This window comes from Eucalyptus grandis, chromosome 11 (assembly GCF_016545825.1).
Source record: "Eucalyptus grandis isolate ANBG69807.140 chromosome 11, ASM1654582v1, whole genome shotgun sequence".
In the NCBI taxonomy this organism is placed as follows: Eukaryota; Viridiplantae; Streptophyta; class Magnoliopsida; order Myrtales; family Myrtaceae; genus Eucalyptus; species Eucalyptus grandis.
The window spans coordinates 49,594,917-49,620,006 of record NC_052622.1 but is presented as its reverse complement, the minus strand read 5'-3'; the positions used below and the strand labels follow the sequence as shown (position 1 = coordinate 49,620,006).

Below are 25,090 nucleotides of genomic sequence, written 5' to 3'. Positions count from 1 at the left end.
AAGCAATTGTGCTCGGGGTGTTCGGTTGCTGCCCAGTTGCAACCTCGAACGGACTCTGGCCGGTTGATTCACTCCGCTGCAAGTTGTAGGAGAACTGGGCTACGTCAATTAGCTTTGCCCAATTCACTTGTGTCGTGCTCACGTAGTGCCGGAGGTAGATCTCCAAGAGTGCATTGACCCACTTCGTCTGACCGTCGGTTTGGGGATGCAGACTCGTTGACATGTTTAGCTCCGACCTCAGCAGCTTGAACAACTCGGACCAGAAACATCCCGTGAAGCGGGGATCCCGATCGCTCACGATCGTTCTTGGCACTCCCCAATACTTCACCACATGCTTCATAAACAGCTTGGCCGCCTCCTCGGCCGGGCAGTCCTTTGTCGCAGGCACAAATGTTGCATACTTTGAAAACCGGTCGACCACCACCATCAACGTCCGGCACCCTTCGGACTTTGGTAGGTTGACGATGAAGTCCATGGAAATGCTTTCCCATGGACGAGTTGGGACGGGAAGTGGCTCCAGCAAACCCGGTGACGATTGTTGCTCCAGCTTGTCTTGTTGGCAAACCAGACAAGTCTTCACATATGCCTCCACGTCGTCACGCATTTGTGGCCAAAAGTACCGATCTTCGATGAGGGCCAACGTGCGGTGGATCCCTGGATGACCCGCCCACTTCGAGTCGTGGCACTCGCGCAAGATCTCCTTCCTCAGCTTACCATAGAAAGGCACATACAACCGCCTTCCCTTGGTGTAGAGGAGTTCGTCCTCACACCAAAATTGTCGGGTCTTACCTTCCTTGGCGTACCCGATGAGAGCTTGGGCTCTTAGATCATGCTCCAGCCCTTCTTTGATGCGGTCGACCCAAGGGTAGCTTGGTCAACTCACCGTGTGGCTCATCAGCTCCGTCCTTCGACTTAACGCGTCTGCCACGGAGTTGGCCTTCCCCGACTTGTACTCCAGCGCGTAGTCGAACTCCGCTAGGAAGTCTTGCCATCGAGCTTGCTTCGAACTCAACTTCCTTTGGGTCTGAAAGTAGCTCGTGGCCACGTTGTCCGTTTTCATGACGAACTTTGATCCCAGGAGATAGTGTCTCCACGTTCGGAGGCAATGGACCACCGCGGTCATCTCCTTCTCTTGAACGGTATACCATCACTCGGTATCGTTAAGCTTTCGAGACTCGAACGCCACCGGATGGCCATCTTGCATGAGGACGCCTCCTATGGCATAGTCCGATGCGTCGGTCTCCACCTCATACGGCTTAGTGTGGTCGAGCAACACCAACACCGGTTCCTCGGTCATGGCGGTCTTCAATCGGTCGAAGGCTCTTTAGCATCGATCCGTCCACTCCCACGCCCTCTCTTTCTTTAGCAGGTCCATGAGTGGCACGGTGATGCTCTAGTAGCTCCGGATGAATCGCCGGTAGTAGTTGGTGAGGCCCAAGAACGACCTCAACCCTGGCACTTTTGTCGGCGGCTCCCATTCAACGATTGACTGAATCTTGGCTTTGTCCATGTGCACACGTCCACCCCCGACGATGTGCCCCAGGAACGGGACTTCTTTTTGGGCGAAGGCACATTTCTTGCGCTTGACGTACAGTTCGTTCTTGCGCAAGACTTGGAAGACTTGCCTCAAATGCTCGACATGTTCTTCCAACGTCCGACTATAAACCATAATATCGTCTAGGTAAACCACTACGAACCGATCTAGGAAAGGGTGGAGTACCTTGTTCATCATTGTGCAGAAAGTGGCCGGAGCGTTGGTCAACCCGAACGGCATCACGAGGAACTCATAGGATCCATACCGCGTCACACAGGTGGTCTTTGGCTCGTCCCCTTCAGTGATCCGAACTTGGTAGTATCCCGATCGAAGATCCAGCAGTGAACCACCGAGCTCCCCAAGTTGATCAAAGAGATCCGCAATGAGCGGGATCGGGTATTTGTTCTTCACGGTCAGCTTGTTCAGTGCTTGGTAGTCGATGCACATCCGGAGTGACCCATCGTGCTTCTTTTGGAATAGGATCGGCGCACCGAACGGAGTTTTGGACGGCCGTATATAACCCGCATCAAGCAGCTCCTTGAGTTGTCTCCTCAACTCTTCCAACTCGGGTGGTGCCATACGGTAAGGCGCCATGGCAGGCGGTCGAGCGTCAGGCACAAGCTCGATCCGGTGATCTACCTCCCTCTTGGGTGGCAGCTTCTTCGGCAGCTCCGAAGGCATGACATCCTTGAACGAGTTGAGGACTTGGGTTGCTTCCGTCGGGACTTCTTTCCCTTCACGCTCGCCGTCCTCAATCTTCAAGGCCGCCAGGAAGGTCACCTCTCCCTTCCTTGCTCCTTTGGTGAGTCGTATGGCCGAGATCATTTTCCAATCACGATCCGACTCATGGTGAATTGGAATCATGCATTGACTATTCTTGTCCAACACGCATATACATTCCGCAAAGGGAACTACAACAGCATGGATTCTATATAGGAATTTAATTCCAATGACAAGATCGTAGTTGTCAAGTGGAATTACCTTTAGAGTTTCCTTGCCTCTCTATGATCCGAGTTGTAGCTCCACGTCCCTTGCAACCCCGATCGCAGGGACTTCTTTTGAGTTCACGGTCTTGAGCCAACCGGCTCCCTTCTCAACCCGTAAGTTAAGTTTCTTCGTGGCCTCCTCCGAGATGAAGATGTCGGATGCTCCCGTGTCCACGAGCGCACTCATCGTGGTCACTCCGATCTTCACGTCCGCGAACATCAAGCCCTTAGGCTCCTTCGCCTTCTTGGCCTTGATCGTGCTAAGGAGTCGCAGCGATCCCAACCGCGCTTCCTCCCTAGGCTCGTCTTCTTTGCAAAGAGCAGCCAGCTTGGCCTTGTTCGGGCAATCCCGCGCCATGTGTGGACCGTTGCAAAAGAAACAGCTATACGAGCGTACCTTCCTTTGTCCACCTCCGTTTTGTCCCGTATTAGCCCGGTGAGGGTGAGGACCATTCGGCGGTCTAGCTCCAGTTGGGCGATTGTTGAATCTACCCCGATCTCCCCCACCAGTGCCTTTGTCCCTTGGACGGGTGTCCGGTCGGGAAGTGGAAGGCGACGCCTTGTACTCCACGAGCGACTCGGCTACGGTCATGGCCGTAGTGAGATCTCCCACGTTGTACCGCTTTAACTCTTGCTTCGTCCATGGCTTGAGACCACCCATGAACTGGTGAAACGCTTCGACTTCATTCATCGAGGGGATTTGGAGTAGCAACTCCGAGAACCGCTTGATGTAGTCGCGCACACCGCTCTTCTGCTCGAGACGCTTCAGCTCATCACGAGCTTCCTCCTCTGCGTAAGCGAGGAAATAGTTCCGTCGGAACTCCTCGACAAAACCATTCCAGGTCGTGATAGGATTCCCACACCTATCATCCGACCGACGACGCCACCACAACAATGCACTATCAGCTAAATACATCGATGCAGTGTTTACCCGTGTTTGGTCGTCGTTGATTCCTATGGCCTGGAAGTATCGCTCCATGTACCACAGAAAGTTGTCCACGTCCTTGGCCACCCGCGAGCCCCGGAATTCCTTTGGCTTCGGCGTGTCCACCCGTGGACCTTGCACCGTGATGACACACCGTTCACGCATGTAGCTTGTGCTTCAGCGAGCTTACCCGTAAGCTCTGCTATCTCCACGCGCATGGCCGCCATCGCAGCTTCCAAGGGTTCGTACCGTTGTGTTAGTTCCTCCTGTAGGGTCCCCAGCAACTCGTGGCGGAGTTCTTCCATGCCGGTCTTGAGCTCTTGCACTTCCGCAACCAGCTCCTCCCTTTCGGCGTCAACTCCGTCCACGGTCTGGGTCAGGTCATCGACCGATCCTTGGACATCGGAGACGAACAACTCTAGCTTCGCCATCCTTTGTGCAAGATCTCCCATAGGCTCTTTTGAACCACCACGGGTCTTATTCCCTCGGACACCGCCCTTCTCGGTGTTCCGCCCACGATCAGCGCTGTCATCACCCAGGACCAATGCCTCATCAGATCGTGGATCAGCCATTGCATTTGCGCTTGGATCGCAAATCTGCTCTGATACCACTTGTCACGGGCCGATCGATCAACTCTCGATCAACTTTCGATTCACCCGTGCGGCCTTAAGGTTTTACCCCTAAATAGCCTTTCACACTCGACTCACAACGAACTTCTAGAGAGAGAAAAACTTGATGAGAGAGAAGCTCTGGATTTTCATATATGTTGTGAATGAGAATACAATGAGGGAGGACACCCCTTTATATACAAGTATAAGGCAAACCCCAACCGTAGATCTCCCTTAGATCTAACGGTGGAGATTGCACCTCCCCATCTACCAACCACCGGCATTTATAGCCAACTACCAGCTACTCGCATTTATATCGTATGCGTACAAATACAGTATCACCCGCCCCTAGGAGAATACTTTACATCTCGGGAACATAGGTCGAGGTTCATCACGTGTCACGCCCGTGCCAGGGAAACCTCTTGGACATGCTAACTTTTGGGCCGTGACACTTGCATGCGTATTTTGAGTTAGATTTTGACTTTGATTCCTTCATGAAAGTTGTATACACCATCTCAAAGTATAACATAATAAAATTTAAGACAAAAAGGTTGAGTTTTAAGGGGTGAAACCCTCCTCCTACGAAGACATTAGATCTGGAACTGTTTTGTCGACCTCTTGGTGGTTTTGTGTGTTGCATGTTGCTTTTTACTGAGAATCTCACTTCGACTTCTTCATGAAAGTTGTAGAGAACATCTTAAAAAATAACATACTCAAATTTTAGGTAAAATGAGCAAGTGTAGCCTAGTGAAACAATTTTCCTTTGAAGACAGTAAATCTGGAAACACGGTACTGGATACCCGAGACTTACTAGATCTATATGGTGACTATTATTTGAGAATATAACTTAGATCTCTCAATGAAATTTATAGGGGACCTCTTGAAGAAAAAACATATCAAAATTTCAGAGGAAACGAAGAAAGATAAGTAGGTGAAGCCTCGATTTTTTGGAGATAGTTAAACTGAACCGTTCGGTGCTAGAAACAAGAGCTTCGACCGTCTATAGAAAATTATCTAGAACGAAAATGATCTAGATGTATTCTTGAAAAATATACCTTAGAGTCTTGAGTATAACCTGGTAAAATTTCAGAATTTTTGGAGGTCATCAGGGTATTTTAATCGAAATATTTCAAAAACTGTGCAATCTGACTTTGTCCGAATTCTGCATGTTGCAATGTGTGAGCTATATCTTTTTGTATGAAGCTCTTTTGGGCAAGTGTTCTTCATGAAATTGTTACCTTTATATCTTGTCTATTACATGCTCTAATTGTGTGATTTTTGAGGATCATATGGATATTTAATTTATATGTTTTCCAAAATTGTGCAAGCTGGAATTTAGTAAATTTCAAAAAGGGCATGATATATGGACTATTCTAAGTTGTATGGATCCCATGGATAGTATTGTCATTAGTGATTGTATCTTGCTGCATGTATGATGATGATTGGAAATGCATATAAGAATTAAAATGATGAAAGTGATCTTGGTTGCCATTACATTATGTGCCATGCTGATTTTGAGACATAAAGTGAATTATGTTAAATGAGGAAATTGTTGGAGGCGGATGATAATGCCCTGGGAGTGTCAGGATGCCCGGGATAGGGGTGCCGGATGCCCGGATTGTATGAAATACATGTCCGGATGGCCTCGGGAGTTTTGAGATGCCCGGAATGGTTGGGTGCCAAAAGCCTCGGAGGTTTGTGCCCGAGGGGATGCCCCGTGATGCCAGTTGGGATGCGAGATGCCCGGAATGTGGGGGTGCCGGATGCCTGGTGATGTGTGCCGGAGGTTTTCTCGTGATGCCAGGTTGAGGTGCGAGTGATAAAGTATGGGATGCAATTATTGATCCCGGGAAAGAGAGATGTGGTGATCGAATTAAAAGATAAAAGTGCAAATTGAATCATGCATATATGATATGATGATAATATGTTTGAGATATGATGATGATCACCTATGGCATGATGATATGTGTGATATGATGATGATCACCTATGGCATGATGATATGTGTGTGACATGATTGTGATAAGTATATGAGGATGTATGTACCTATAGTGTGTTTGCATATGCATGGCTGCAAGGTAAGTTATGCTTGGATGCATGAATGACATGTACTATGCTACGATTGTTATGATTGAATTGTGTGATGCATTGAGTGGTTATTGGATCTTTTACCTGCTGAGTGGCTGTACTCACCCCTTCGGGGACCAACATTTCAGATTAGAAAGATGCCGCTCCCTACCGTCACGTGGGGCATCTTCTATGGCCTTCCATCGGATGTAGAGGTAGAGTGTATGGAGATTGACTGCGTCACCATCCCTGGACTGACATTTGTGCGAGTGCGAGTGCTGGTTATGTACGATGTAGGCCTGGCTAAGGGCCCTGTCATTCAGGAGTTTCTGTCAATTCATGTCCGCCGAGATGGAGTGTTTAGGGGGATCTTGCTGCCGCCACCGCCCGACGCACCAGGATGGGTGTGATGGCCGTGTGAGGGTTAGAGAGCTAATGTTTCTTTTTGGGAATAGCCACCACTGATAGATGGAGGATGACATAATCACTTTAGGGGTCGAAATATCCTTTTGGGATGTAGCCAAGTGTAGCTAAAAATCTTGGCTTTCTTTTGTTGTATTGACCCGAGAAAATCCATCATGAAAATATGTAAATAAAAGTGGCTTGGCTTTATCTTTTCCTATGGTATTTAGTGGTGTGCATTGTATCATGATTGTTGGAGGGAGAGATGGTGACATTAAGATATGCTTCCGCTAATACGTTGCGCTGGGACCGTTTTCAAAAAAAAAAAAAATAGATAAATGCCTATGAACTACGATGCTTCTACTAAGAGATGTAACTAGTGTTCATTAGGTGTAGCGATAGGTAACTGTGGCGACGTGGTTCAGGGGTGCCACAACCAATTCTCAGCAAAAAGTCTTCTGTCAAAGATTAAACAAGAAGGGTCAAGAATGATGAATGCGTGATCATCAAGGGCCCAGACTGGAAGAACAAGAAAACAAGTCTGACTTTGTCTCTAGAAAACCCTCAAAGAGCTCAAGAAAAAACCAACCCACCACGGATTCGAAAGAACAAGGACATTGTTTTGATAAGTAAGGGTTCATGGAGGGAGTGAAGCTACTCGGGGCTTGGCCTAGCCCCTTCAATTATAGAGTCAAATGGGCCCTCAAGCTCAAGGGAGTGGAGTATGAGTATGTAGAGGAAGATCTCGAAAACAACAGCAGTGAATTGTTACGGTGCAACCCAGTTCACAAGAAGATCCCTGTGCTCATCCATAGAAGGAAACAGGTTCCAGAGTCTGGTGTGATACTGGAGTACATCGAGGAGAGTTGGCCACAAAACCCTCCGCTTCCTTGAGATCCTTACGAGAAGGCTGTGGCCCCACTCTGGATCAAATTCAATGAGGACAAGGTGTGTTACGAGCATCGAAACGGAATTGCTTGCTTTCCGTGATAGATTTATTAGAATATTTGAGGCGCATCGTTTGCCCGTAATAGTTTCGTTCAAATATTGCAGAAAAATATCACATGGAGATTGTTGTTTTTTGTTTTGATAGGAATTATTTTCAAGCATAGATCATAGAAATTTCACCTGGATATATCAATCTCAATATGTTTCAGTCCAGATTTCTTTTCTGAGAACTGAGTTCGGCTCATGTCTTAGTAGTCTCGTTTCATTGACGGAAGCTACTCCAAACTAAGATCAGATGACAAACAACCATCGATCTGAGCTTATGGCGACTTTACCTTGAAGTGAAAACCAGAATTTCCATGAAAAGTGTAAGAAATTCTCTCTATCTAGATCATGGTAAATCTTGAGATGTTATTTAGAAGAAGACGACCCTGAAGAGCTACATAAGATAATCAAAGAAAAGCTATAAGCATGGTAAATCTTCCTGTCACTCTCTAACAACGGACATTTTGGGTGATGAAGTCCCCGATTTTCGATAGATTCTTTCAAAGCACAGGGAAGCAACAGGAGGAGGCAACAAAAGAAGCCAAGAAAGTCCTGTTCATCAACAAAACAGCCAGCTCAAATGTGAACTTCTGAAGAAGTTGTCCAGGCAATACGTGAACCTGTTCATCATAAAGCAACCATAAACACGAATTAGAATCATCTCTCTCCATTTATAACGTCTTAAAGTATGGATTTTCTTTTCCCGCATAAGAATTGGAGGCTTGCCAAGTTGCGGACCACCATTTAAGGCGCAACACTGGTGGTTGCAAGGTCTAAGGACGCTTCCATGCTAGAGTTGCCACAGCCGACTACTAGGACACTCTTCCCAGCGAACTCCTCCTCGGACTTGTAGTGACAGGCACACACACACAAGACTTTATCCCTGAACTCCGCCAGCCCATCTATTTTCAGCACCACATATTTGGTGTTCTCCTTCTGCCACCACGAGACCTTGGCAGATGTACCTGATCCATGAGCGGCTCGAGCCTCTGGCCTAGACCAGTGGTGGGATGTGACCTAGGCCTTTGGTCTCGTCATAACGCCACAATTGAAGTTGAGACTAATATCGATTGCCTTGCGTAGGACTCAAGGTACTCAATGGACTACCCCTGCGGGGGTACTTAGGGAAGTCATTAGGGAATGGCTTTTTAGGAAGTTGACAAAAATTGCTGGAGAAGGAAAAGTCCACGCTGGTCATTAGATCTCTTTCACCATAACGAATGCCATCACAACGTGCTTGGTTGGTTTGGAGGGAGAGGATGGAGGAAGCGAGTGCATTTACTAATCAACACAACAGAGGACCTATGACCAACTCAAACTTAACCTTCCTGAGCAACTTTGCTAGCTTCTCGAAATGCTATTCCCGGAGGACTTCCTTGAGTAGCCCACCAGGGGGGAAGTTCATTGAGTACCTTGAGTCCTATGTAAGGAAATTCGATATAAACCTTAATTTCAATGAGAGAGAGGATGGAGGGGAATGTGTGTTTGGGTTCATGCTATTCGAGATCAACTTGGTGGGTCTAGATTGAGAGGAAGGGGGTTTTAAACAGGGAGATGGAGGAGACCTTGGGACATTGTTGCATGTGATGGGGCTTGTGGAGCTATTGCGTGGGCTTGCATTGCACTCCATCAAATCATGGGCTCGTGACTATCATCCTATTGGTAGATTAGGTTTATACTAAAGGGAATAATTATCATTATATTATTTTAGGATAATTCTCTAGAATATTTTCCTATTAGAGATTATTTGAATATTTGTTTTGATTTTCCAGTATCTCAAGATTGTGCAATATCTTCTATAATTGAGCATATCTTGATTGATATTTGTTACCGGTAGATTAGTTTTATACTAGAGGGTACAATTGTCATTGTATTGTTTTAGCCCTAAACCCTATGTATATATTGTAAATTATTTCATCAATGCAAGTCACGTTTGCACAAACTCTACACATCCTCTAGTTTAATAGGTATAACATATAGTACGAGAGCTTTATTCTCTGAATCATATAATTACTTGGCAAAAGTGGGAATATAGTATTAGTATGGCGAATTTGAAGTAAGTACATCGCTTGGCATTTGATATTATATAACTTTGCAAAGGTCGGGTAAAGAAGCTTCAAGGAAATATATTAGCTGTATCACTAGGGCACATGAGCTCACCAAATGAATGTGATTCTCCGGATATCCCGATGAAGTGGTGTGTCCTTGGTTTTTGATTCTATCGAGTGGAAGTAAGGGCTGCCAACCTTCTCCTTCCAATTTATCTTCCATTCAATGGGTGTTGATAGATGGTGCTAAAAAAATCAAAGTCCCGCTTGGTGTTTATCATCATCTCATGGCTATGCTTTTATATAATTGTTTGAACTAGTTAATTGACCACGTCGTTGATATGAATTAGTGACGCAGAGGAAGAAACGCTTGGGAAGGGACTCTACAAGATAACTATTTTATTTCTAATAATGAAGCGCGGATTCCAATATCTTAGGCAATAATTGAAATCAAAAACATAATCAAGGACAAGATATCGATGAAGGGAGAAGTTTTCAAAATGCTACTAGAAAATTTGCAAAACACGTGCAAAATCTTTGATGTCTAGAAAATCAAGGAAAACGCGTGAATTTGAGGTCAAATATTATAACCCATTTGCTATTTCGAAGATCGTAGAATCTTCTTTGATTTGTGGGATTGCCTACTCTTTTTACGCTAGAAGATTTTCGTATAAGCATTTGCCCGTTGTTCTACATCGATTAGGTTGACAACTGGAGCACAAGTTGTTGGTAGACATTTGTGCCATTGTTGGCGACTCTAAGAAATGTTATCCATATTGATGTATACTGATGACCATTAATCAACCATCGATATATGGCGGCATATGGTTTGTGATTGTCGAGAAGAACATCGGTAAAAAGGGTTGATAAATTACTAATTATAATGCCAAGAGAAGACTAGATACATATAGGCGAATACCTTTATAGAATTTGAAATTTGAAATCACTAGTAAATGAGGTTAGTGGTGACTTCCGTTTTATGTTTAGATTGTTTTAAACAACTAGATCTTATAAATGAACCCATCGCAAAGGGTACGGGTCTTGTTAAGGCTCACCATGATTTAGTATGCTCTATATTGGCAGTACCCCAAAAGGATGAAGTGATGCTATTCTTATGGGCGAAGAGTCTTATCGGAAGGGCTATTGTGGTAAAGGTACCTTTAAAACCAATATCCAAACCTAACATTCTCTCTCGAGATGTGTCGCCTATGGGGTATGGGTCGTGACACTCTGCTGTCACGTGGGGTTTGAGTTTGGGAGAACTCTCAACCTTGTAGATGAAACTCATAAGAGGTTCGATTTGAAAGGCAAGGTGATGATGTCTTTTGAAACACAAATCATGAGGGAATTCTCATGGTCAAGTACCCATAAACCTGATCTTTCCCTTTATCTCGTGAGATAGTGGTGAGATCGGGTCGCAATAGGCTTGGCGACACTACTGGGGATTGGTTACTAGATTAAGAGGACTTGATGCAATTAAAAATGGTTGTCGTGTTGATTAACGTGTCTTATGTAGGATCGCCTGTATGTTAAAGTTGCATGAAAAATGAGGTTAATTGCTAACTAAGTGGTAAATGGTTTTGCAGGCGGGAGTTATTAGGGGTGGCATATTTGTAAATCCTTTGTTTTGCAGGAGGAGTAAGGATGTATGAATGTATGATGGTTGATATTTAAGTGCGAGATGTTTAATTTCAAAAGGCCATTTACAAATTTAGCACGACATTGCACACACAACTGTAGTCTAAAACCCGATCGTCCAACTTAGACCCTTAAGAGGGTTTATGGGTGGAATCCGTGAGCGAACTCTTGTGGTAATCCATGCTATCACAAATCCACTTGTCCCGATTGATAAACATAGCACTGATCGACGATAGTAGCGGTGGGTAAACTACTTTTATCTTTTGGGATGGAAACCTTGAGTCTTTAGCATCCTCACCTTAGGCGTCAAAATCTCACAGTCCTCATGCGATGTGTGATTTGTGCTTGACATGAGTTTCAGTTGGTAAAACATCGTCCCTATATTATCGTTTTTATTTTTCTTAAACTTCCGGATTTCAATTCCGCAATTTATATTTTCAACGATGACACATTTTAATCTCGAATGCCCCTTTAGGTTTAGGCCTAGATGGGCAAGCCTGAGATCAATGTGATTCCGTGTTGAAGAGCCTCAAGATCATATGGGATAACCTCAATCTGAAGCACCAAGATTATGTGGAGAAACGAATCGGTTTTCTCTTGATCTCAATAGTGAAGGCATTGGTTCATTTTTGGAACCCATTGACCTCCACCTTCGTGTTTAACCAATATAAGTTTACCCCTACAATTGAGGAGTTCAAAATAGCCATTGGGTTAGGTAAGGCTTCCTTAGGATTCGTTACTCGCCCTATTGGCCAAAATCCAACCTCACTTCTAAGTTAATTCTTGAATATCCCATCAACAAAATTGTAGCCATTCTTAGGGGGAAATTCAAATTCCATGCCCTGGACTTTTCTTGAACAACACCTTCTTAGTCTTGAACCCAAGTTTGGAAATCAAATTCCTTGCGTCTTTCTTTGGTTTCATGATCTTCCCGCATACCTGAAAAACAATGGATCATTTTATCACTCACATTGTTAATAAAATATGTGCCTTTAGTTGTCACGCCTCGATCTTCTGAACACATGCTCATCCCTCTGCAGTTGATTAAGAGTGACATCCCAAGATGCATCGCCGATTCATTCATTTTAATATGCACATGTAGAAGCAAATATGAAATCCCTAGACAACAACAAGATGGGATAAGAAAGTAGGGCCATAATTTTGAAAACTAACATCACACTTATATATACATAACACAATAAGTTATATACAATACAAACTGATATATATAAGTTCTACAAAAACAGGGGTAGGGGTTTTAGAAAACTATGGGTCCTCATCCTCCTCTCCATCATCATTCACACTCTAACTAGAGCCTTTAGCAAAATACACCGGGGACTTTGGTTCCTCAAGATCCGGGTCCACCGCCGAACCTCCAGAGGGATCTGTAGTACCCTTCCCAAAGGCCATCTCCAATACATACCGAAGTATCTTAGACTTCGGTACCGGGATCCTCTTGTTGGAGAAATCTTTCTAGAATATTTTGAAGCTGACAAAACGTTTCTTTCAGTCTAGTCTAAAGTTTTGCAGACTCTTTTATTAAAGTCTGAAGACCTCCGGATCTACCAGACTCAAGACTCAAAGTCTATTCTCATTGACAGTTTCTAATCCATTGAAGAAAGACTATCCAGATCTACTTCATTAATGATTTGGCCTTATTGACTGGAGAAGATCTCTTGGCTGGATGTGATATAACGAATTTCTTTATTCAAATTCAGAACGATTAAAGATCCGATGATTGGCGAAGTATTCTTGGAAGGTTCTACTTATGGAAACCAAGATCCTGATTGTATGGGCGAGCAGGATTGATGGGCTATCGACATGTTCCTTTAATAGCTTGAATAAATCTTCCTAATTGATTCTGTCCAACGGGAGGATTGGAAGAATTCCTTTGGTAAGTGTCAATGGGTATGATGGCACAAAGGAGTATAAGAGGAAGACGTTCCAGTTGTTCAAGAGGTGTACGATAGAAGAATTCCAAAGTCTGAAGCTCTTTGATTCTTAGTCAATTCATTTGTTGAGCGAAATCTTGTACACAAAAGAGAGTCTATACTTTGAGATACCTTGAGGAAGTGTGATAGAATATCTACACTGTGGAATCAAGGGAAAGTAGTGTTGTAACATCTCTTTTGTTCATAGTGAAATCCAGCCAGTAGGCTGTCAGTGCAGAAGAGTGGACGTAGGCTTGAAATAAGCCGAACCACTATAAACCTTGTGTTCTATTTTCTCTTCCCTACTCTCTATTTTACTTTGTTCATAGTTCATTTTGTTAACTAAAGGAGAGCTTCCTTTCTTGTCTAGTATTGCTTTCATATATTGAGAAATTATTATAACACCTATTCACCCCCCTCTAGGTGCTATTACTAGCTATATCACCTCTCTCTAGTCATCTTGAGCCTAGCGATACCATGACCTGTATCGGTGGGGCACCTTGTGAGTGAGATTCGCATCGACCTAGACTATGGATCTTACCAGCTCATAGGTCTAGCCCCTAGGACTCCCATGCAACGGAAAATAAGATATCTGTTATGTAACCTTCTTACGCCATCCAAGAAACTCACGAGCTACCATCCATGGACCTAAAATGTTATCTCACAACGAGGTGAGACGACGTATCAACAAGATCTACCCCTTAAGACCTGACTAGGAAGAAAATAAGTTCCAAGGGCTGCCTAAGCACAAACTCGAGATGGAGGGCTTACATTTGCCTTAGCTCATTCTTGCAAGTTAGTCTATATCATAAATACGTAAATCACATCAACCAATCACATGAATTCACCAACTTAGATCGAATCATCGATCAATCAACTCAGTCGATTACATGCCATCGTGACCTTCTCTCGGTTGGCCAAATCAATATTATCTAATAAGTTCGATTTTGTCAGGACTACTCCCTCTAAGCTGATAATAGATAATATAGCTCGCGCTAAGCTGATAAATAGTATATTGTTATCTTACTAAGCTGACATATGCCCGTAGGTTGATATAGTATACTAATAATGCTCACTCTAAGCTGATAGTAATATAGCTCGCTCTAAACTGATAATAATATTACTCACTTTAAGCTGATAATAATATTGCTCACTTTAAGCTAATAAGGTATATTGCTCACAATCTAAGCTGTCATATCAGAGCTCGTAGGTTGATATAATATACCGGTATACTGTTCTCTATCTAAGCTGACATATTAAAGCCCGTAGATTGATATAATATACCACCCTAACCATCTATTCAATTTTCCATTTTTATCATATCCGATAAAAATACTCGTGTGTGGGTACACGGTTGGCCTTAACAAAAATACAAAATTTTCACTTTTGATCATTCCACCATTTCCAGCAGTCCCAAAATAGATTTTTGGCTCTATAGACCGGCACCCGATAATTTTCTAATTAATTACCAAAATTATCAATTTTTAGGATAATTACCTACAATCACCAATCATACTCAATTTGCACAAAATAATGGCCAAATAAATAAACAGATCACACCACTGCAATTAACACGAAATTCCGGTCACCAGCTATTTAGATCTAATTTCCGAAAAATAAATAAATAAATACGAAAAATAATTAATAAATGCCAATAAATAGAACTTAAGCTCGTAAAGCCTAATTAGAAGCCGAGACGAGCTAGGAAAATTTCCGAACCACTCTAGTTAAATACTAGAGCTTGTCTAGACTTTAATTACACTATTTAACCACCTAACATGCAACAATAGTTAATTAAATTACTAATCTAATCTAACTATCCACCTAATTCATACTTAGTCTAAATTAAACAACCCTTAAGCGTCATTTAGGGGTGTCAAAAAATCCCGACCCGACCCGACCCGAACCAAACACGACCCGAACACAAAACAAGTATAATACATGTTTCGGGTCTTGATAGTGTTCGAGTAACAAATATAAAACAAGCAACGAAATGTGTTTCGGGTCGGGTCGGGGTTGGAACACTGTTCGACCCGAAACACATTAACATCCAAACAAGCCAACCAAACATAGAGTCAAACATGTCGCAGAAAAGTGAAAACCCCTCCCCTTCGGCTTCTTCTCCGACGCTAGCTGCTGCCCTCCGATCGACGCGCCTTCGCCCTCCGTTTTTACGGGCGTAGGCACGGCTGTTGGGACTTGGGAGGAAGCGGAAGGAGCTCAATCTCTCTCCCACCTATCTGGATTCGCTCTTGGGGCTGACCGGAAATCCTCCCGAGCCCTGCGCCCGATCGTCGATCTCCGATTAGCCATCGTCGTTGTCGAGGTGAGCTGTAGTTGCCGGTGAGATTCGGGTTCGTGCTCGTTGCGAGTGAGATTCGGGTTTGTGCTCGTTGTGAGCTCGGGCACGCGCATCGGGGGTCGGGGATGTAGGGGTTTTTGGGGGTTTCGTTTGTGCCGCTGTTGGTCATTGAGATGGAATGTGTGGATTTGTGCTTTTTATGTCTTTGCTGAAGTTCATAAGAGAAAGAAACGAAGGAAATTGTGGATTTCAGCTTACGCTACTGTACACAATTCCCGTTCATTAGAATTTTTGTGCGTGTTTCGAAGGATAAACCTGGGTTAGTGTTTCCCATTAGAAATTTGGTGGGTGGGTGAGTGAGTTGAGCCTTTTTTTTTTAATGATGTTGTGATATGTTTGGTTGCAAATCGCTGCATCGTTGTCGGATATGGGCTCATGACTTTGATGCCTACCGGCTGCTCGATTAAATTCCTGAACCGTAGTAGCCCGGTGTGTTAGTATTTCGATGATCGTTTGGCTGTCTCTTGTTGGGTGTACGAGTCCCTCATGATGTGTCATACATGTTTGCCTTAGATTTATACATTACCGGATGTTGCTTGTCTTTAGATTTATTGATTCTCTTTTGTCAGGTGCAAGTCGACATCGAATTATGTTTCTAAATGGCTGATATTGATCATAGGATTAGTAAATAGATATGTTACTTGGCTTTTCTTGCTCCTCTACTCCATTTCGCGATGGCAATTAGTTTTTCTTGAAGGGAAAAGTATATCTTGCCTCCTAAATTCTGCACTCATTGTTGATGATCAAAAGAGTGCCCTTCAATTTTAAACATATATGTCATCTTCTGCTAAGAATCTTTTCCATATGAAATTCTAACATCGGTCATTCAGTCTTTAAATCGGTAGGTAAAAAATAAGACCCGTCTCGCACTCTTTTTATATCTACAAATCATCGGCAAAAAAAACAACGAAAGAGCAATCCTTCGGCAAAAATTTCACTTCTATCTCCCGGTTCCCCGGGCGAGCTTCGCATTAATGGTGTGCTAGCCCTTGACTTTGCTTTTATCTTCACATTCTGCAAAGTATCCACTGTTTTCTTCTTTCCCTTCAGCTTACACAATCTAAAACCAAACCCTTCATAAATTTCAGTTAGGTGACAACATAAGCTACGCAAATGGAACTTCCTCGGTGATGTTTACTCGATTGTCTACAAGCAAACCTAAGCCTGAGAAACAAGTAGCAGCCAAAGAGATTGAGGAACAGTAGTAGCTAATTGAGATGCAATCTAGCAAGCAAAGCTCCGGTGATTATGAGGAGAAATAAGCATTTTGGTGAAAGAAAATCATTTCAGATTTCACATTTCTGTGTCTCAAAATATTATGGTGGATTGTCCACACTCCATGGTTAGATTGGTCCGAGCAACATAAATTGCTTCGCTTTTTGTGAGTACCTATGCCATTTATTGGCATCCTCATCCGGGTGTCGAGTCTCCATCATATCGACAAGAAATCTAGATAGATGATGCATTCCTTTTGCTACCATTCTTTTCCCATTCATTCCGGTGATCTAGTGAATACGAAGAATCATAGATTGTTCTCTGTGTACTCTTACATTTTACATGTAGGAATCAGATATGGTACAGTGATGGCTTACTTTTAAAAGGAATTAACCAACCCCAGAAAAAAAAAAAAGTGGAAAACCCAACAACCCGATCCGACCCGAACCGAACCGACCCGAAACACATTAGATGATCTAATGGGCTGAACAGTAGCTTGGAGACCCACTCTGCTCGGTCTCTGTCCGATGCTGGTCAGGGCTGAGAAGGTGGATCAGTGGTTGTTGCTTGCTTGGAATTGGTGAGGGAACGCCAGTGAAGGCTGTAGGGGTGCTTCACGGGGCTTCACGGGCTTCTAGGCGGCTCCGGCAATGGCATATGGTGGCTCGTTGAGCTGGTCAGGATCTCTGGATGCATAGACAAAGGAACGAAGCAGTTGGAGACGTGAGTAGGCGAGGTGATCGCGGGGATGCGTGATGGCGAATGGCGGTGGCTCTGGCTTCGGAGTACGTGCAACGGTGGGGGGGGGTGAGCTCGGTTGGTTCTCTGCAAATTGGCTGAGCTGAAGCATGAAGAAGGAGGAGAGAGGGAATGACGATGGATGAGGGAGAGAGGAGGGGACTGACTGTTGTGGAGGGTCCCTCTATGGTCTCCTCACTTGGCCCCTACCACCAGCTAGCTTGCCTAGCATATTTCCAACAGCTATAGCTTCCTCAAGAAGCTATTGAAGTGGTCCAATAGTCATGGGCAAAGGGGGGGGGGGCTACGAATTTTGGTTGAATTTCCTCAAATTGGACTTTAATCCTCACTTGAACTAGGGTAATTCAGCTTCTAAAAATTCTGTTATCGAGTCAATAATCAAATTGATATTTTTCTCACCAATTGATCTCACTCGCATCCTAATTTCGCGATAAAAACCGGTCCTTTGCATTTTTTGGATAAAAATGGCTCTTCGACGATCTTTTCCGCCAAAAACTCTGTTTGCAGAAAAATCTTTGGAGACTGAATCAACGTTCCTAAAATGACTTATGACATAACAAAACTTTCAATTTCTGAAATCAGATTCAAATTTGCGGTTAATTTTAATTTGGCTCGATTTTAGCGTGACCTAAGTTATCGGGTAGCTTTTCAAAATTTTTAGTGCAAATGACTTGTGGTCGATTTTCTTTGAGCCACAATGAACCTCTTTGACACATTGGCGACTCTCGGTAGTCGTGAAAATCTCGAGGATTCAAATACGGACATAAGGTACCAAAACGATAGAAAAATCAATTTAGTGCCGGTCGACAAGAATTTTGTAATTTAGTGCAATCACCCACGTTTAGCCATATATCTCTATCGAATCGATCTATCTCTGATCTCTAAGCAACTTTTAACTATGCCATAATGATCTTTGCAAATGAGCACGGTCTAATAATCGATTCCTAGTCGAATCCTTAAGTCTATTGCATTAAAATTCTTTAATGACTTTCCCAGATAGTTTAGTTATCTCAGAACTGATTAGCTTTGAGAATAACATTATAGGCACATTGATGAAAAACCTGATTAATTTAATTGAAAGCAGAATGAAATTTCAGGATGTCACATTAGCCGTTTTACAGGTGAAGTACAGCCTAAGTGCCAAAACTTGGCACGGAAGGATACTTAAGTGCCAAAATCGGAACAAAATGAATCACTTAAGTGCTACTCTGACGAAAATCCGACCAAAATGTTGATGTGGCGATTTTTCGGCGAAATAAGTACAAAACGACGTCGTTTTGCACGTTGACATGGCTAGACAATCCAAAAACGATGTCGTTTTAGTGCTGATGTGGTATTTAAAACATTTAAAAATAAAAATACAATAATAAAAAAAATTTGAAAAAAAGGAAGGGGCAACCATGGGTCGGCGACCCGGGCGACCCTCCTCCCTCCATTGTCGGCCCTTCTTGGCGGCGGCGGAGGGAGACGGCAACGGTGAGGGCTCGGCCCTCAACCGCCCCTTCCTTTTTTAAAAATAATTTTTTAAATATTTGTATTTGTATTTTTAAATATTTTAAATAAATTTAGTTTTAAATTTAACTTAATTAATTTTTATATTAATTTTTTACCACGTCAACATCAAAACGACGTCGTTTTGCACTTATTTCGTCGGAAAATCGTCACGTCAGCATTTTGGCTGGATTTTCGCTAGTGGCACTTAAGTGATCCGTTTTGCTTCGATTTTAGCACTTAAATGTCACTTTATTAACTTTTGGCATTTAAGTGTCCCTTTGTGCCAAATTTTGACACTCTAAGTGTCCAGCACTTGCCGCTTTACACACATGATCATTGCTGAAACTTTCATGTCTCTTAACCAATTCAAAGCAAATGGACAAGAAACTCTTAGAGCCCCATTAAGACTTCTCCAAATTTGGCTTCTTTCTCATATCAAAGAATTCGCCCCTCATATGAGAATCATTGATGTCGCGAAATATCATTATCCTATTCTTAGATTTCACCAAAGAAATGAATTCTTTCTATCATGGCCATTTTCTATATGGTTCCATTTCTAAAAAATCTTACCCCCCAACTTAATCCAATGGCATGTTTGATGGTTTGGGAATCTCGAGGTATGCTATGTTAGTGGAGTTGATGACCCACTCCTTTTAAGGATGCTCTGCCAATATCACGTGCTTCAAGCGATCCCGCCAATTGTCAAGCTAGGGTTGTACTACATTGATTGTCACGATGAGGTCATTGAGGAAAACCAAATTGGCCATGTCAAAGTTGTGATTCAAGAAGCTATTGGGATTTGGTATTCCCGCCTCTCACATCATGTGGCTGTTGTCGATGAAATCTACCATCAAGTGGAACATGAACTTGAAGTCCGATTGCCCAATATTCATGAGTCTCAAGATTTTGACAAGTTCGAGTAAGGGAACATGAAGACAAGACCTTGATTAATGTGGAGCGCTTGGCACATGATAACAAGCGTCTCCACATGATCTAGCCTAGTTCCTAGGATTCTTATTTGACTCTCTTTCATTATATTCCCCTTTCCTTGTAGAGAGATTTCCTTTGTAATTCTTCCCTTTGAGTGAAATTTCCCTATATTCATTTTCATGTTACATCGAAATACTTTGTAAGCCTCAAGTATGCAAGGCTCTGTTTTTCTTGTAATTGTTCGATGTAATTAATAAAAATTTATGAAATTTCTCCTTTTCATGTAATTTTTAGAAAAGGGACGTTCCAATTAAACATTCATTGTCATCTTTCTTAATTGTATAATTTCATTTGAAGAAATTTTGATGAGATGATGTCATATGATACTAGGGTCATATATGCTTCTAATCACTATTTCTTCTTAAGGAAATATAGAATTGACAAGGTTCATGTTTTCTTGACTTTCTTTCATCTCTTACTGATTTGAGTCCCTTCTTTTAAAGAGGTACTGAAAAATGGGCGGGAAATGTTCAATCATTTGTACTCGGCACCAAGCCAAAATGGAGAATGAAGATACTCGCACTCGTGTCATTAACATGGAGAACCAAATGGCACAAATGATGGCGTTATTAGCTAACTTCTCTAATCAAGTCAAGAACATGACATTCGTAGCTCTTGCTGCTACTATTATGAATCTTCCCACCGCACCTGCTGATGTGCCAGTAACTAAACCTATGGGGAAAGGACCTGTCGAGGAGGCTCCTACTGTTACTCCAACATTTATTGATTTAGAGGCTCTATCTAAGGAGTCCCCAACTCCTTACTTGATGAAGAATGTTCAAGACACCTCACAAAGATCGAGGAACGCCTTTGTATGTCAAAGCTACCAACTTCAGGGGTTCAACACACTATTGCTCTTCGCCAAAGTGAAGGTCCTTGAATTTTACAAGGAGCCTAAGTTCATAGGAAAATATGATGGCATTGGGTACTCGAAAACACATTTGAAGTACTACTACTCAAGCAAGATGATCCGTTATTCTGACAACCCTCCGCTCCTCATCAATTCATTCCAAGATCGCTTGATTGGTCTTGCGTTGACATGGTTTGAGTTGAATTTGGAGAAGATCCATACATGGGAGGATTTTGCGGATGAGTTCCCACGACAATATAAGTTCAACACCGAAATTGCCTTGACATGAAAGGAGCTAGTCTGAGTCGAGAAGAGAAAGACTGAAACATTTAGGGCTTATGCTCAAAGGTGGAGAGCCATCGCCTCTCAAGTAAAACCACCTTTGTCTAAGAAAGAGGCTCTGAAATTGTTACTTCAAGCAATGCCTCGAGACTTCTTCAAGAAAATATATAACCATACCTATATCAACTTCATCACATTGGTGGAGTTGGGTGAATGCATTGAGGGAATTATATAAGAAGGAAAGTTGATTGAGACCACAAATCACAGGTATGCCCCGAGAAAGGGTAAGGAATCAACTATGCAAATTACCTATATATAGAACTCCTCCTCTCAGGAAATGCACAATCCTTCTGCTCAAAAACCTACTATGGAAGTTAGGAGTTCCTCTCGAAATTTCGATCACAAAGGAAAAGCCCCTTAAAGGCAATTTACTCCATTGCCCAGACCCATGTCTCAGCTACTTTCAATATTGATCGAAAGCCATTTGGTTGTGAGAGAAATCCTAAGGGATAATCCGCCAAAGTTCCTTGGGTTTGAACTTAATAAGACTTGCAAGTATCACATAGGAGAGAAGGGACACCACATGGATAATTTCTTTGTCCTCCGTTCAAAGATCCAGAACCTACTAGATAAGAAACTACTCACCTTTAAGGACTCGATGCTGAATGTCCAACAAAATCCTCTTTTGAAACACGTGAAGACATCAACATGATTTTTGGGGATGAGGAGAAGCACAAATTTCTCGTGGACATGCATAAGTTGAGGCAAACCGTGACCCCCACTAATTGCCAAGTGAAGGGCAATATTACCAATGATGAGAAGATAGCTTGCTTAGCTATGTTGGTCGAGCTAGGAGTCCACTAATATGGAGATGTCACAACCACTCAAGAATCAATGACTTTAGTCAACGTTAATTTTGTTGGTGAAGACATGATTTTGAAGGTCATAAAGGAGTTGAGAGCCCGAGCAAGGAAGATGCTCAAAAAGAGGATCGTCAAGCCCTAAAAGGGAAAGCCCCAATGTACTAGGACTCTGACACTAAAACCGTGATGAGTATTGAGCTTCCCACATGGACCATGAGTTCATTAAAAAGGCTAACGAAAATGGTGAAGTAGTTGATAACCTTGGCCAACTGGCCAACCAAGTAGTAAATATCACTTCAAGGTGAAGTTCACACCATCGCCAAGCTTCTTTGTGAATATAAAGGACATTGTCTCGATCGGCTAGATGATGAAGAAAGTCCTACTCAACCTCTGATGAAGGATGAGGAAATCTCCTCCAATGATGATGAGTCCAAATACAAGACTTCTCATTAGGATCGTGAATTCATAAGGAAGGCTCATGAGAAAGGTGAAATAATTGATACCCTTGGGCAACCGAGTGAGAAATATGACTTTATAGTCTAGTATACTCCTCCTTTGAGTTACTTTCAAGACCCCAAGGACATTGTTCCTACTGGATGGGGAGATGAATTTGAGGATGACTTGTGGCTATGATTGAGCCCATTGTAATTGATCTGACCAAGGAAAGTATCCCTCGTAGAGTTGGTGCAATTGATAGGATGCCATCGAGGTTAGCTCATTGATTGATAATTTTAAGGACATGAAGATCTTAGGCATGGGTTTTGAACCCTTGTCATCGAATTACCGCCGTAAGTTGGTGAATGCTCAAAAACCAATGTGCCTTCCACTTATAGCGCTAAGGTGGTCTCGTGAAATTACGACGCAAATGAGATTGATGCCATCATGCAATTGGGTCGAGTTTATCCATCTTGTGAGGGTGTTAAGAAGAAGGCCGTGATTGATGAAGAGGTTGATCAACTCCTCAAGACACTCAAGACAAGTGAGGCGGAGAAAATAGAGCAATTGCGCAAGATGCTTGCTTAGATTTTCTTGCTCAAACTTTTCAAGTCTTCTAAAAAGCACAAGAACGCCCTCCTCAAAATCTTGAATGAAGTCCATGTACCTAAAACTATTGGAGAAATATAGCTAGAGGAGTTTGTGGGTGCCATGCTCCTTAGAGATCAAACATCATTCTTTGAGAAGGATCTTCTTCTTGAAGGCCAAGCGCACACTAAGGCACTATATGTGTCTACCCAACATTTTGGTACAAGAATCTCAAGGGTATTGGTCAATAATGGTTCCGTGTTGGACATTTGCCCTCTATCCACCTTTTGTTAATTAGGGATAAACATGGAAAGTATCTGTCCTCCAAAAACTCCCATTTGAGCTTTCGATGGGATGAGGAAGGAGGCATTAGGGGAGATCGATGTACCATTGATGGTTGGCCCCATCACCATTACTCAAACTTTTTTTAAGTGCTTGATATCTCAAGCAACTTTAGCCTACTGTTGGGACATCCTTGGATCCATGCCGCAAGGATCATTCCCTCAAGCCTCCATCCAATGATGTGCTTCGCTATCTATGGTAAGACTGTAACCATTTGATACAAGAAATATATGGAGACTTTCCACAACATTGCCATACTCTACATCAAGCCTGAAGTCAAGGGAGAGTTGAGCTACCACTCATTTGAGCTTGTATCTGTCACCTATGTGCCCGTTGGGTCAATCATCAGAGAGCCTCATTTTTTGAAGGCATCCCTAATGTCAAGCAAAGAAATGCTTAAGAACAAATTTATTATTGGTGAGGGTTTGGGCAAGCTTGCCCAAGGAGTTTTAAGCCCTATTGAAGCTATCCAGAGGAAGAAGCATGAAGGCTTAGGTTACCAAGATGACCGAAAGAGTCAAGGTAATAAAAAAGGCGCGGGCAAGAGTTACCAATGCCTCTTACCTCCATTGTTGAAGAATTTCTTCCTTGGGCCACCAAAGCTCCTACAAGAAGAGGAAACCACTGTTCATCATTTTGCTGATATGTTTGAAGATGGTATGATTGGTGCCATTGGTGAAGATGAAGAGCCTGATCTCGCTGTGTAAAAAATGTTTTTGTCTTTTCATTTCAGTTTTTTTTTCCATTCATTTCTCCCATATGAGGAAATTCCATTTGTTTCATTCATTTATACCTTGTAATAGTCTGGATCACGAACTTTATTGATCCAAGATAATATGCATTGTAGTGCAATTTTTACATATCAATAAAATTCACTTTTTGTTAATAGAAATGTAAGGTAACCCAAATCAGTCCTATGATGATGCTTTGAAGCCTAGGCCTCTACATGATCTATAGTTTCAAAATATTTTAGTGGAATAGGGATGTCCGATGACATGAGAGTTAGTTCCTAATAAATTTTTCAAAAAACCCAGAATTCAAAAATAATTTTTTCATGACATATGCATGCATTGTATTTATTTATATTTACATACTAACCATTTTCAATTGCATCTTAGGCATGGCATTTCACATCATGATATTCATTTGCACGACTCAAATTCACATTTGAGATATTTTGGCGAACCCGATTATTCTGACTTAGAGAATGAAAATGACCCTTGGATTATTAAAAGGGAATGGCTTAAACATGAAGAACTCCTACCACAGAACAATCGATTACTATGAATTTAGGAGACTTAGACAACCCTAAGGAATCAGGATTGAGGTTGTCTTTCTCAAGAGATTGCTCATAAACTAGTCAGACTCGTAAAGGAATACCAAAATGTCTTTACTTGGTCTTATGTTGATATGCCTGGTTTAGATCTCGAAATTGTAGAACATGCCCTGCCACTAAATCCTAACATTCCACCCATGAAGCAGAAGCTTAGGAGGACAAAACTTGAGTTGTCTAAGAAAATTAAGGAGGAAGTCATAAAACTCTTGAAAGTTGATTAAGTCACTCACTATGCTGACTAGATCCCCAACATAAACCTAATCATGAAGAAGGATGGACGGGTCAGAGCATGTGTTGACTATCTCGACCTGAATAAAGCGAGTCCTAAAAACGACTTTCCTTTGCCTCACATCCATATCATGGTTGATAGCACCACAACATTCGAGTTGTTCTCATATATGGATATATTCTCCTGTTATAATCAAATCTGAATAAAAGAGGA

General features: G+C 42.5%; 1 pseudogene; it reads left to right on the top strand.

Annotated features, from left to right (window-relative positions):
* Positions 1–7,161: 7,161 nt before the first annotated feature.
* LOC104427988 lies at positions 7,162–8,109 on the top strand (annotated as a pseudogene).
* The last annotated feature ends 16,981 nt before the right edge of the window (positions 8,110–25,090 follow it).